The sequence below is a fragment of the Globicephala melas genome, unplaced genomic scaffold, assembly GCF_963455315.2.
Source record: "Globicephala melas unplaced genomic scaffold, mGloMel1.2 SCAFFOLD_506, whole genome shotgun sequence".
Lineage (NCBI taxonomy): Eukaryota > Metazoa > Chordata > Mammalia > Artiodactyla > Delphinidae > Globicephala > Globicephala melas.
In genome coordinates, this window is record NW_027207671.1 from 69,923 (window position 1) to 83,496 (window position 13,574).

At 40.5% G+C, this 13,574-nt stretch overlaps 1 protein-coding gene across 9 annotated transcripts in view; it reads left to right on the forward strand.

The window, feature by feature from the left end:
- The first annotated feature begins 2,995 nt into the window (after nt 1-2,995).
- Nucleotides 2,996-13,574, forward strand: part of LOC115850864 (uncharacterized) — a 42,806-nt gene continuing 32,227 nt past the window's right edge. For 4 of the 9 annotated variants that reach the window (XR_011377208.1, XR_011377209.1, XR_011377210.1 and 1 more), the window contains exon 1: nt 2,998-3,356. The gene's annotated coding sequence lies outside the window, so the exon portion shown is untranslated. Of the gene's footprint in view, nt 3,357-13,574 lie in introns of all 9 variants that reach the window. The other 5 variants (XM_070044818.1, XR_011377207.1, XR_011377211.1 and 2 more) reach the window with 5 other exon arrangements.

The window sequence follows — 13,574 nt, forward strand, 5'->3', positions numbered from 1 at the left end:
TCCCATCCTTGCACCACTAGGGCTGTTTCATCACTATAACTTTATTTTTTATTCATTTATTTCTTTGGCCGTGCCGGGCGACATGTGGGATCTTATTTCCCTGACCAGGGATCGAACCCGCACCCCTTGCAGTGGAAGCTCAGAGTCTTAATCGCTGGACCTCCAGGGAAGTCCCCAGGGCTTGCTTTGACATCCATCGAATGGTGGCGGGTGGGCACGGGGAGCAGCTGTCTGTGAGCCATCCTGTGTAGAAATGCAGGGTGGAGGGCAGGACAGCTGGAGTGGGAGGGGAAGAGGCGGAGGAGGGAGGGAGGGATGGCGGGCGGGCGAGAGACAGACAGAGAGTTTCCGGAGACACTAGCTCTGGCCGTGTCCTAGGGCATGAAAGCTGAAAATAGCTCCTAGTGCCGGGAGCCTTGGAGCCGGAGCCTGGGAGCCAGGGTGACTGGCTCTCCTCCCTGGTGTGTGTGTGTGTGGGGGGGGGTGGGCTCTGGACTTCTCAGGCTGGGAATGGGGTGCACGGAGCAGGGACGGAGCAGGGACCCTTCTCTCTGGGACCTCGCGGGCCATCCTTAGCTCACAAAGCTGAGCCACTCCTGGCCCTACGAGTGGGGGGCTTATCCTCCCTGTCCCCTGGATCACACCCCCTCACACACAACTTCCCCTTGTGTGCTCCCAGCAACCAAGAGAATGTGTTTTTAAAAGATTTGGGGGAGGGGGGGTAAACATACAAACAAGAGCAGAATGGATACTTTTTCAGAATGGGAATGGCTCTGTGTAACCCCATCCCCAAGGTAACCAGAGTCCTGACCTCTAACACCCTTGACGAGTCAGCCTTGGTCTGGGCTTGCAGACCCACGGAAGCTTCCTCATCCCCTCCTTCAGACCCCGTCTCTCCCTCGGCGTCTTTGTGAGAGGCACCCGGGGAAGTGGGACTGCTAGGCTGTACTGCTGCTAGAACTCCACCTGGGCTCCACCAGGCTCCAGTCCCCCCGCCCTGTGCACCTCTCTGACCCTGAGGCACCTCAACTGGTAGGAGCGGCATCACCTTCCCTCCCGGGACTTGTGACACTTAAGGGAGACACAGAAAGGACAAGCGTTTGGCTCCCTGGCTGGCAAAGAGCAGGTGCTCAATTGTCAGAAGTGTCCGTATCAGTGAGGGTTCTCCAGACAAACAGAATCCATAGGGTGTGTGTGTATATACACACACACGTACACATGTACACGCATACAAAAATATACAGCTGTGTATATATGCAGTATGCATACAGACATATACACATATAGTATATGCAATACGCAAATACATATATACACACATATATATAAAATGCAGTTTGTATATATACAGTATGTCTACACACATATACACATAATATATACAATAGACACATACATATACACTATACATACACACATATGAAATGCATAGTTTGTATATATATACAGTATGTACACATTCGTATAAGATATGCAATATACACACCTAGGTACGTCTATATCATACATATATACACACATACAAAGCTATTTAGGTGTGTATATATACAGTATACATACACACACATATAATATATGCAATACATACACGTACATACATATAGACACATATACACCTACATATAAAAGCATGTAGAATAAAAATATATATGTACTGCATCTATAAATTCGTCATATATATACATACACATATCATATATAGGATACATACACATACATATATACAATGTATACACACACACCTATATGTAAATATGTGCATGTACATACACATATAAATACACACGCAAGTGTGTATATATATATAGTACATACATATATACATATAATACCTATACACATACAGGTATACAAAATATATACACACCTATATATCAATATACACTGTATACATACATACATACAGTGTACATATACTGTACATATACACACCCATATATCAATATATGGGTGTGTGTATATATACAGCATGTTCACCTTTATTATATGTATACTGTATATATACACATACATGTATACAATATATACACAAGTATATAGGCTTGTATGTATACTGTATATAGTACTTACACATATACTACAAACGCATGCACATATAAACATATGTGTATACATATATATATAATATCTATACACACATATACAAATTAATAGGCTTGTATATATTCAATATTTTTACATATATAGTTTCGTTTTAAGGAGTTGACTCTTGTGACCGTGAGGCAGGCAAGTCAGGGCAGGACTCTGGGCTGGAGACACAGGGAAGAGCTGATGTGCCAAGTCCATTGGAGGAACACTTCCCTCTTTCTAGGGCACCTCATTTTTCTCTCCAGTCCTTCAACTGATGGACGAGGCCCACCCACGCCGCGGCATTGACAATCTCCTTTACGCAAAGTGGACCAATTTCCGTGTTAATCTCTTCTGAAAAATACCTTCCTGGCCACATCTGGAATAATGTTTGTGGTTGCCGGGGCCCCACGCAGTGCGCACATGAGATTAACCATCCCCGTGGCGATGATGACACTTTATTTTCTCCCTTGACCATTGTCACTACTATTACAATTAAAATGGCAGTGCTATGAGGGCAGGGCATTTCCTTTTTTGCCAGTACTGAGCGTCCGCGGTCTGGTGCCTAGCATAGGCTAAATACACGGCATTTTTGTGAACAGAAGCCGGGATTCCAGCTGTCATATTTAATAGGAATTATAGTCTTATTAGAGTGTGTGTGTGTGTGTGTGTGTGTGTGTGTGTGTGTGTGTGTGTGTGTGTGTGTGTGTGTGTGTGTGTGTGTGTGTGTGTGTGTGTGTGTGTGTGTGTGTGTGTGTGTGTGTGTGTCACGGTATGTCGAGGTCAGGAGTCGAACCCGCCACCACTGGCCCTGAGAGGTTTGGCCAGGTCCCCACTTCGGGCCGGTGGGTGTGGCCAGGGGCAGCCGATGACGTGCGTACGTGCGTGCGTGCGTGGGAGCGTGCGTGCGTGAGAGCCTGCGAGTCGATGAGGCGGGCCGCGCGCGCCGGGAGTGTTTCAGTCCGGCCTCCGGCTCATTGTGCTCGCCTCACCCCGGTCCGAGTTCGGAGCAGCGCTGGGGGCCCCGGGCCTGTGACCACAAAGAGGGAGCCGGGGGCCGGACGGGAGCGCGGCGGCGGCAGCTGAGGCCGAGGCCAGGCCCCCTCCCTTCAGCCTCCCGCCTGCCCGTCTGCCCCGCCCCCGCCGGCGGCGCCGCGCCCCTCCCCCAAGCGCCAGACTAGCGTGGTGCGGGGACTGCGCGCGAATACATGGGGGAGAAGCTGGAGCTGAGGCTGGAGTCGCTCTTGGGGACCGAGCCCGCCGTCTACCCGTGGCCGCTGCCGGTCTACGTAAGTGCCGCCCGTCCCCTCCTCCCGGACCCCCACCCCTCCTCCCGGACCCCCGCCCCTCCTCCCCCACGGCGCGCGCTGAGCCCACCGAGAAACGGAGCGACTCGAGTCGCCAGACCCTCTTTGGAGCCCCCCTTCCCGCCCCGCCGTGGTTCTCCGCGGCAGTTTCCAGCCCCCGCGCGCAGGGTGGGCAGAGGGGAGCCGGCGCCGGCCGGGGGCGTCGACTCGGCCGCGGGGACCCCGCGCTTCCGAGGGGCGCCTGAGCCGGTCTGCGGTTGGCTCTGCAGGGCTGGGGACCCCGGTCCCCCCGGGCCTGGACTGCCGGCGGGCTTGCCCTTCTGTACTTTAGGATCTGACATGTAGGGTTTCTTTTTCCTGGTAGTTTATTCTTAGCGCTGTCAACGTGCTTAGTTTTTTTTTTTTTTTTTTTTCAGGGCACCCTTTCCTCCCTCTCTCCAGTTTTTTTGTGTTTCTGTTTTGTTTTGTTTTAGTTAGGCATTTTGTCCCTCTGATCTTGAGTGGGTGGGCTGGCAGGACACTTGGAGAGGAGGCGTTCTGTCCCCTGACCTTGAGTGGCCTTTGGAAAATGACAGGCCAGACGGAAATTTAACTTAATTGATATATAATATTGTATCTGTCCAAGGTGTACAATGTGATGATTCATATATATATATATATATAGTGTGTGAAATGATTACCACAATAAGTTTAGTTAACCTTAATTCACATAATTACAAATGTTATCTTTGTGATGAGAACTTTCAAGATGTACTCTCTTAGCAACTTTCAAACATAAAATACGGTATTGTTAACTGTAGTGACCGAGCTGTACATTACATCACCATTACTCCCTTGTCTTATAACTAGAAGTTTTTACCTTTTGATCGTCTTCCCTCATTTTCCTCACCTCCAACCCCCAGCTCTGGCAACCGTCATTCCATTCTTTCTATCATGAGTTCAGTATTTTAGATTTCACATATGAGATCATAAAGTATTTATCTTTCTCTGTCTGACATTTCATTTAGCATAATGCCCCCCAAATCCACCCATGTGGTCACATATAGGCAGATTTCCTTCTTTATCACGGCTGAATAATAGTAGGTTGTATGCATCCCATTTTCTTCATCCATTCATCCACAAAAAAACACTGAGGTTGTTTCCATGTCTTGGCTACTGTATTGGGTTGGCCAGAAAGTTCATACAGTTAATGAATACACTGTTCAATAAAACTTGGTGAAAATGAGTCTTTCATTTTTACTTAAAATAAATCTTTGACAAAGCCAGCTAGGCATCCCTTTGCGTAATGGCTTATATCACATTGAAATATTTTAAACATATGAACAGTAATAGCTGAAATGACAAATGTTACTAATATTGACACAATTTATCGAGGAGAATATGTTAGAATATGTTAAAATGCAGATGGACAGTGAAAGAACAAATATAACTTTTAACTAAATATTGTCTTGATATTTAGACCATTGGTTAAAATCATGATAACAGGTTTCATCCATTTCAAGGAAGCAGAATATTTGCAGATCACTTAACATTTACTAGGTATGTTCTCAGTCTGGAAGGATATATTTCACTGACGTGTCATTTAATTTAACCACATCCCTCTGTAATAGATAGTGTTATCCCTATTTGCAGATAGGAAACAGGCTCAGAAAGATTAAGAATGTTACCTAATTCTAGTAAGCAGCCAAACCTAAACTGATCTAATTCCAGGGCAAAGCTCTTTCTGACACATCAGTGTGGGTCTTTATCTCTTTGAGAATTGTTGAACATTAAAAGCCGCCTTCCAGGTAAATGCATAAAGAAACAACATGAGCAATGACATAACAATACAAGTCTCACGAAATAATTGGTGTGTTTGGCCTTGCTTTTGTTGATTGATCTTTTGCAAAATTGCTTTTCTCTGAGATATTTAAAGTGGACTTTAACTATTTTCTTGGAAGACTTTCCTAAATTATACCTATCAGAAAGCTGCTTTGCTTTAAGGCTGAAGAAAAAATGAAAGCTTACTTAACTACACTTAGGTGCCAGGGTCATACTATGAGCTCTACACCTGCCAGGATTCACGCTAAGATAGATAGGGTGGCTCAGCAAACTGTCCATAGTCCTGTGATTCCTTTCTGATATTCTGAAGTAGAAATAATTTAATAACTGTTCACAAAAGAGAGAAACACTGTTTCTTGGTCCTCAATATCATACTGCTGTAGGCTAATTCTTTCTCTCTTCTGTCGCCCCTTAGTATAGAGAGTGTGTTTTGGGGACCCTCCTTCACGATCTTCTGCATTCCAAGAGCATCTTACATAAATCCAGGACTTCTCAAGCAGCCAGTTTTGCCAGATGGTCTTAGGGTTGGTTGTACCCATATATGTATAATCCTGAACTTCTCAAGTAAGGTCCTTAGAGAGCATAATGGCTAAGAGAATTGGTGCTGATACCAGACCTGAGTCCAAATACTGCCTATGCCCCTAACTAGCTGTGTAACCTTGGAGAAGTAACTTAAGCCCCTTAAAGGGATTAGATTTCTCACCCGGAAAATGGTATAACAAATGCATCTACCTCATATGGTTAGTGTGTAAATTAATGTAACTTGAGATGGTGCATGTTAAGCATTAGCACAGTGCCTGTCTCTTGTTAGTAATACCTGCTTTTATTATTAATTATTCTCCTTCTATTCCCAGTTCCAGCTAGGTGCCTAACATATAATAGTTGTTCAGCACATATTTACTGGATTGAACCAGCTCTGAAATTTAAGCATTGGGTCAACAGCAAAGTAGTCACCCCACCATCATTTCTCCCGGGGAAAGGGAGAATAGATGGAAGCCAGCCATCATACTTTCTTTTCTTATTCTAAACTTCCCATCCAGCCCCAGCAACAAAATAATCTTCCTGAACCCCAACAATTTCAAGAATTTTTCAAATCACACTATTTGAAAATAGTTGGGTTGCCCAGATCTAATATGTCCCAGGACCCCAAGGTCACCAAGCTTATATTAATGAAGTCTAGTTAAGATAAATGATTACAGTTAGTAAACCAACTGCTTATGAGCTCATTGGGCTTTTTAAAATTTACTATCTGCGCTTCATAGAGACACAAGTATTTTGCTTTTGTAGGACACTCAACAGTCAAAGTAGTCTTTTAAAAAGCACAAATCAGACGCTATTATTGCACTGCTTCTAACCTCTAAAGGCTATCTATTGTAAAGAGATTAAATTTTCAACTACTTAGCCAGGCTCACGGAGACCATGTGCTCTGGTCACTTACTACATCTTTCCCTGACCTTCATGGGGTTCGAGGCACAGTTGTCTTTTTCAGTCCCTCAGATGCAACAAGCTCTACTTCTTGCTCTCCCAGCTTTAGATTGGCTAATCCATGTACCCAGACCAATTTCCCTCTTATCGTTAAGGTCTCGGTTCAAACGCCACCACTACTATCTTGACCAGAGACCTGCCTCCTCAGTGCCTCTCCATCCCTTTGTCCAGTCGTATTTCTGTCACCGTACAACATTTATTTACATGTTTACTCTGTCTTCCTCCACCACTGGACATTTGCTTAAGAGCAGGGACTTTGTAATTTTTTGCTCACCACTGAATCTTCCAAAGCTTGCAGCACACACTGGCACATAGGTGTGTAGGAAATGTGTCTAATAAAGAATAAATACGTGAATGAAAAAAAAACTGTGAAACACTAACACAAGAATATTCTTCTTTCAAAAGAATAATGAAAAATAATTTCATTCAATCAGTCATTCTTAGTTACTGATACGTGACTTAGTAGATCCCATTCAATTTAAAATGTTCCCTTTTTTTTCTGAACTTTCACAAGTCATTGATTAAATGTTGCTCACTTTTAAGGCCAATCTGTGAGACATTATTTAACTTGTCTACTCTAAAGTTCCAGCATTAACTCAGGCGGGGCTTCACCAAGTACTGACCATGTGACCTTGGCCTCTCATTGCCTCAGTTTTCTCATTTGTAACATGGGTATAATAATCGGCTTATTTCATATGCCTATGAGGAGGAGAACTTTACATATGTGTGTGTGTGTGTGTCTATATATATGTATTTAAACAGTGTCTTAGAATAGTGTCTGGCACATGATAAGCATTATAGAAGTATTGACTGCTGCTACTAGTACTGTTATTATGAGAACTAACTGTTGAGAATACTCCTTCATATAGTGGTTTATTCCACTGGAGATAAAGGAAACTCATAGAATATTAGAAATCAGATTAAACGCAGAAAGCCAGTAAAATATACCAGGACAGAAGATGATGAGAGTGTGAAAGCATAGAGGAAAAAAATGGTTTTTGTATTTCTTTTTCTTTTTTAAAGAAGGAAAGAGCCTAGAAATAGGACAAAAACTATTCATTGGCTATACTGACATGGAGACCCCTGGTGACCTTCATAAGTAAAATTTCAGGACAGGGGGCAGAGAGATTATGGTGAGAGAAGTCAGATGGATGTAAATTATAGAGTAAGTGGGACGTGAGGAAATGGAAACAATATATGATGATAACAATTTTGAAAAGTTCAGACATGAATTGGCTAAAGAAGATATGCAGGGATTAGAGGAGGAGGGAGGCTTTCGTGTTACACGTACAGTTTTCAACATTTTAAGTTGGAGTTACTAGTCTAGAATGAGGTTGAATTTTGGCAAGAATCATGCATAAGGAGTAGAATGGGTTGTAGAAAATGCAGTGCTCTGAAGTACTTGAGAAGATGAGAGAAAATGAAATGCTATCTGTAGTGCACGTGGCCTTTGAACTTGAACTCCTGTAGTGAAAGGGAATACAAAGATCAATGCAAATGCTAATGAATTAACGGATTTGGCAGTGGACTATTTACTGACTTCTGTGTTCCTAATGAGTTAGGAAGCGCCTCACCAGCTCAGAGTGAAGGAAGTAGAGAGGATGGAGGAAAATTTGAGGAGGGTAGGGAAAGCTTCTAAGAAAATAGTCCTTAAGGAGAATTAGAAAGAACTTACTGTAAGTCAGAGCAATATTTCCAGTCTCGAAAATCCATTTGGAGTTGGTGATTATCAATTTATTGGAATACCAATTTTCCCTGCCACATGAGTTTTCTCCGGCTACCTGGATATAAGTTACACAGAGGCAGAAAAGAATGAGAGATAACAATCGAGGGAAAATACAATTAGTATTTTTGTTTACCGTTTTCCACTTCCCCGCTCCAACTCTGGGGAGCCTTCATGGACATGGCTGCCCTCCCAGCCTCCAGCAGCACTCTGTTATCAAAGAATTCAAAGAAATGGAACATAGGTTTCCAACTTATTAATTTAGCAAAATCAAAAATTGTGTATAATGTTTTCTGTTGGCAGAGATTTTTGCAATATAATTTGGTTCCATCTTTTGACAAGTAATTTGGCAATGTCTAGCAAGATAAAAATGTTAATAGCTTTTTACACGTTAACTCTAATTCTGGAAGCTTATGCCGATAAATAATTTATAATCCAGAAAATTATTATATAAAGATGCTCATTGTCATGTCATTTGTAATAACAAAAAATTGGAAACACCTTTAATTGTTAACAATAGGAAAACAGTTTAGGAAATTATATCCACTTAGTAGAAAGTGACACAGTTACTATATTATAATTACACGATGATGGAGCAAAATAAAATAATGCTTAATAAAGAAAGAATGAAGAAAGCTGACCTAAAATTGTGTCTTCCTTGTGACAGTAATTATGTAAACATATCAATATTTATTAAAACTTAAAACCAAAATAAAGTTTTAAAAGCTCTGTACCAGTAATGGGGATTTTATGTTTGTTTCAAAATATTTTTTAACATAACTCTTATAATTTTGTTTTGTCTACTCCTTTTCTTAAGAATTTCTGACTCTTACCTCATTTTTCATTTCATAGTTTCAAATAAAGTCAGCAATTTTATCATCAGAGAAGATTAGACTTATTTGACAGTTCATAATTCCAAGTTATTTGGTATAAAAAGACCATATACACTTGTAGGTGCTTTCAAAATAAAATTTCGAGAATTTTTTTTTTTTTGCTTAGTCTTTCCTAGTATGGAGATGAAGCAAACTACCTAAAATTGCTAGCCATTCTTTTTTCATTTTTCTCATTTTATTGATTTATCTTGCCCTTCACAGAAATGATAACAAATGAGTCTGCAGTTGCATCTGCCAATTTCTTAAATCCTCTATTATCCACATTATGAAATCATACTAGTATGAATGCTTCCAGTATTTTCAGAGCTCTTTAGTTAGTATACTTTAGCATTCTGTATGAAGTATCTTATGTAAGTGTAAAATTTAGACTCAACTTCTGGAAGCTTTTGATTTCTTAGTTCAAAAGTGAGAGATCCTTAGTTCAGCCATAAGATTAACAATTACTTGTATAGTAAGAAGCTCCTAATTTATTCTTTTATGGATACCTGGCAGTTTTCTTGCCATTTCTCGGAAGTTCTCTATTAAACACATTCTCTCTCTGTCTCTCTCTGTCTCTCTCTGTCTCTCTCTGTCTCTCTCACACACACACACACACACACACACACACACACACACACACACACACTTGGTGATTAAAAGCACAGATTTTGGCATTATGAAATCTAAGGTTCAATTTCCAGTTCTGTAGTTTCTGGGCCACTTCACTTTAGGCAAGTAACCTAATGTCTCTGAACCTTGTTGTTTTCATCTGTAAAATAGAAATTATAATTATATCAGACAATCCTCAAAACATCCGTAATGATTTTAGAGTTTCAGAGTCAGGTAAAAGCAGGCACTCAGTAAATGGCTAGTGCTTTTATTACTTTATTATTATTTCGGTCTTGGTTTTCCTTGTCTGTGAGTCCCCATAATGAAATGTAATTTCCAGTAGATTGAGTAACACCTGTTTTCACCAAAAATTTTAACTGAGTTCATTACTTTCTGTGCAACCCAGATTAGTTTTCTGCCTCTTTTTCTGTGCCGTATGTAGGTGTTCAGTAGATTTATTTAATAAATGTATGAATGCTTGAACGCGTAGATGAATTTTTAAATGCTTCTTTTTGAGAAGGTAGAACAAATGTGACACAGTAGAACAGATAAGAAAATAATCCATGGAAAAAATGGCAAAGTCATGTATGTGCCCAGCGCCAGCCTAAGAAGAATTGCTTGTTTTTTTTTTTTTTTAGGAAAAATGTGTTGAATAGCTTATTTTAATTATTTTTAGAAGTTAAGTACAGGGACTTCCCTGGCGGTCCAGTGGTTAAGACTTCACCTTCCAATGCAGGGGGTGTGGGTTCAATCCCTAGTCGGGGAGCTATGGTCCCACATGCCTCGCAGCCAAAAGCCAGAACATAAAACAGAAGCAGTATTGTAACAAATTCAATAAAGACTTTAAAAAGTGGTCCACATCAAAAAAAAAAAAGTTAAGTACAAAAATTTGCTGATGATTTACATATTTAGGACCAATAAAATAATGTGAGATTAGCTGTACTAAAACAGAATGTTGAGCTACATTCACATTAAGTGACATTATATAGTCTAAATTTATGGAAAACTTCTGAGATGGTGAGTGACCTTTGAGCAGAAAAAGACGGAGAAATGGCCTTTTCTGCATTCTATTGTGCCTCTAAGTAAAATGCTTGGTAATCTAGCTACAAAACTCTCTGTCATTTGGCTTTAGGCACCTACTGTGATTTACCTTGTGAAGATCAGATTTTGCCATGGAGAGGATTTGTAAAAGTATCACACGTTCCAGTACCGTTGGCAACCACAGCTACCAAACACTCCCATTTAAATTGATGAACCTAATATCAGATGATAGTATCATTTCCTTGTGGGTGTTCTGGGGAAAGGTGGGTAGGAAATATATACAAGTGAATACTTTATTGACTGAAATAACAATTCATCATTTTGAAAACATAAAATACATTAAAGTTGTTATAGCATCATCTATTAATATTTCACTGTAGTTTAGACATGGCCTACAATCAATGTTTTCTGCCCTTTGAAACAGAACCATGCTTGTGGTATGCATTAATCATATAAAAGATGAAACACTGAAAAGAAATTCAGCCTTTAAAGACAATTTGCTTTGATTTATTCAGTGGGTTCTCCTAAAAAGTTAATACCAAGAATTATTGCTTGTTAAATTGGAGTTACAAATTCTTTCAGAGTTACTTAGTATTTTCTTTAATATCAGTATCAAGGAAGGCAAAGCAAATTTGCATATTTATTAGGACATACAGGCACATAATCATAAAACAAGAAAACACAACGTTTTTATAGACTTTATTTTTTAGAAGTGTTTTAATTTTACAGAAAAATTGAGAAGATAGTATAAAGTGTTTCCATATACACTATACCCATTTCCCTCTATGATGATCAACTTATATTAGTATGTTCCATTGTTACAATCAGTGAACAAATATTGATACATTATTGTTTACTATAGTCCATACATTAGTCCAGTTCCTTAGTTTTTACCTAATGTCCTTTTTCTATTCCAGGATTTCATCCAAAACATCACATTACATTTAGTTGCCATGTTTCCTTAGGCTCCTCTTGGGTTTGATAGCTTCTCAGATTTTCCTTGCATGACGTTGGCAATTTTGAGTAGTTAGGTTTGCGTAGGATGCCCACTACTAGAATTTGATGCATTTTTCATGATAATATTGGGATTATGTGTTTTGGGGAGGAAGACCACAAGAGTAGAAGGGTTATTTTGTCAGATCACATCAAGTGTACAAAGTATCAATATGCATTATGAATGCTGAGGTCGACCTTGATCACCAGGCTGAGGTAGTGTTTTTCAGGTTTCTCCATTGTAAAATTAGTGTTTTCCCTTCTCCATATTGTACTTTTTGGAAGGAAGTCAATATGCTCAGCCCACAACTAAGGAATGGAGAGTTATGCTTAAGATGGAGTACTACATAAACTATTTGGAATTCTTTTGCACTGGAGATTTATCTATTCTCCCGCATTTATTTACGTATCCAATCATTTATTTATATCAGAAGAACTCATGGATTTTTATTTTATACTTTGGGTTATACTCTAATTCTACGTTAGTTACTTTGTTCCTCAAATTGCTCTAGTCCTGACCCTTGTGAACTCTTTTCAGTTCAGTGGCTCGTGTGCCACTCTGAGGTATCCCCATCCTATATATTTTTTTGGAACTTCCTTACTTTCTGACACTATAAGATGGTCTTGTATATAAACCTTGTATATTTACTGCCCCAGTCCTAGAATCAGCTACTTCTTCAAGGATAACCAGGTCTTTTTAGTGGAGCACAGTATTAGACAGCAGGATCTGGGTGTGGGGTGTGCTGATTGCTGCCCGGATGTCATTGTTTCTAGATCTTCTCAGCTGACAGAGCAAAGAGATAACATGTGTGTACATTACCCATGTATATGCACACATCTATAAGTATCTCTCTACATAACCATGTGTATTAAGGTAATATGAAGCAATATTAAGCTAAACATGAATGTATATTGATGTTTCCAACTTTAATCTGTTACCACATAGACCATCTTAGCCTCATCTCTTGCTTATCTTTAAATTTCAACTCCAGCAAAACACTTGACTTTTAGAAGTATGGAAATCAAATTGTAGCTACCTTGGGAAGCCACATCATCTAGCAGAATAATTCTGAAAGGGCAAGGTGTATATCATCAAATTTTAATTTACAGTCAGCAGCACTTTGTAACATCCATAGGCCTCCAGACCTCTGCTTCCAAGAAGATGAAGTAGCCCATTTCTCCCAGGTTCTTCCACTTAAAACTAAAACCCTGAACATAACAACAGACAAACATAGGAAGACACTGAAAGGTGGAAATGAGAAGGCAGACTTAACTAGGGACTTTGGGACTTGAGGAATAACATGGTGATGAGTCCCCTGTGTTTCCTGTTGCTTCCCATACATCCTGGAGAGGGTATACAGGAACCCCCAATCAATAACCACCAACAGAACAACAGACGAAAAAGCTTCAAAAAAGAAAACACAAAACCCCCGTTCCCCCTAGCCAAGGTGTGAGGAAAGGGGTTGCCAAAGAGAGAAAAGCATTTGGGCAATAATATACACACTACTCGAGCCAAGTGCCAGTGGAATATTGCACCCGTCCCCTATGTCCTGTGGTTCAGTTGGGCCAAGCTAGGATTTGATCTTCCACACCACCCCACTCCTGCCCTCCAGAAGAGGCAGCGCTCTGATTCGCCACCAGGGCTGTTTCAGTATG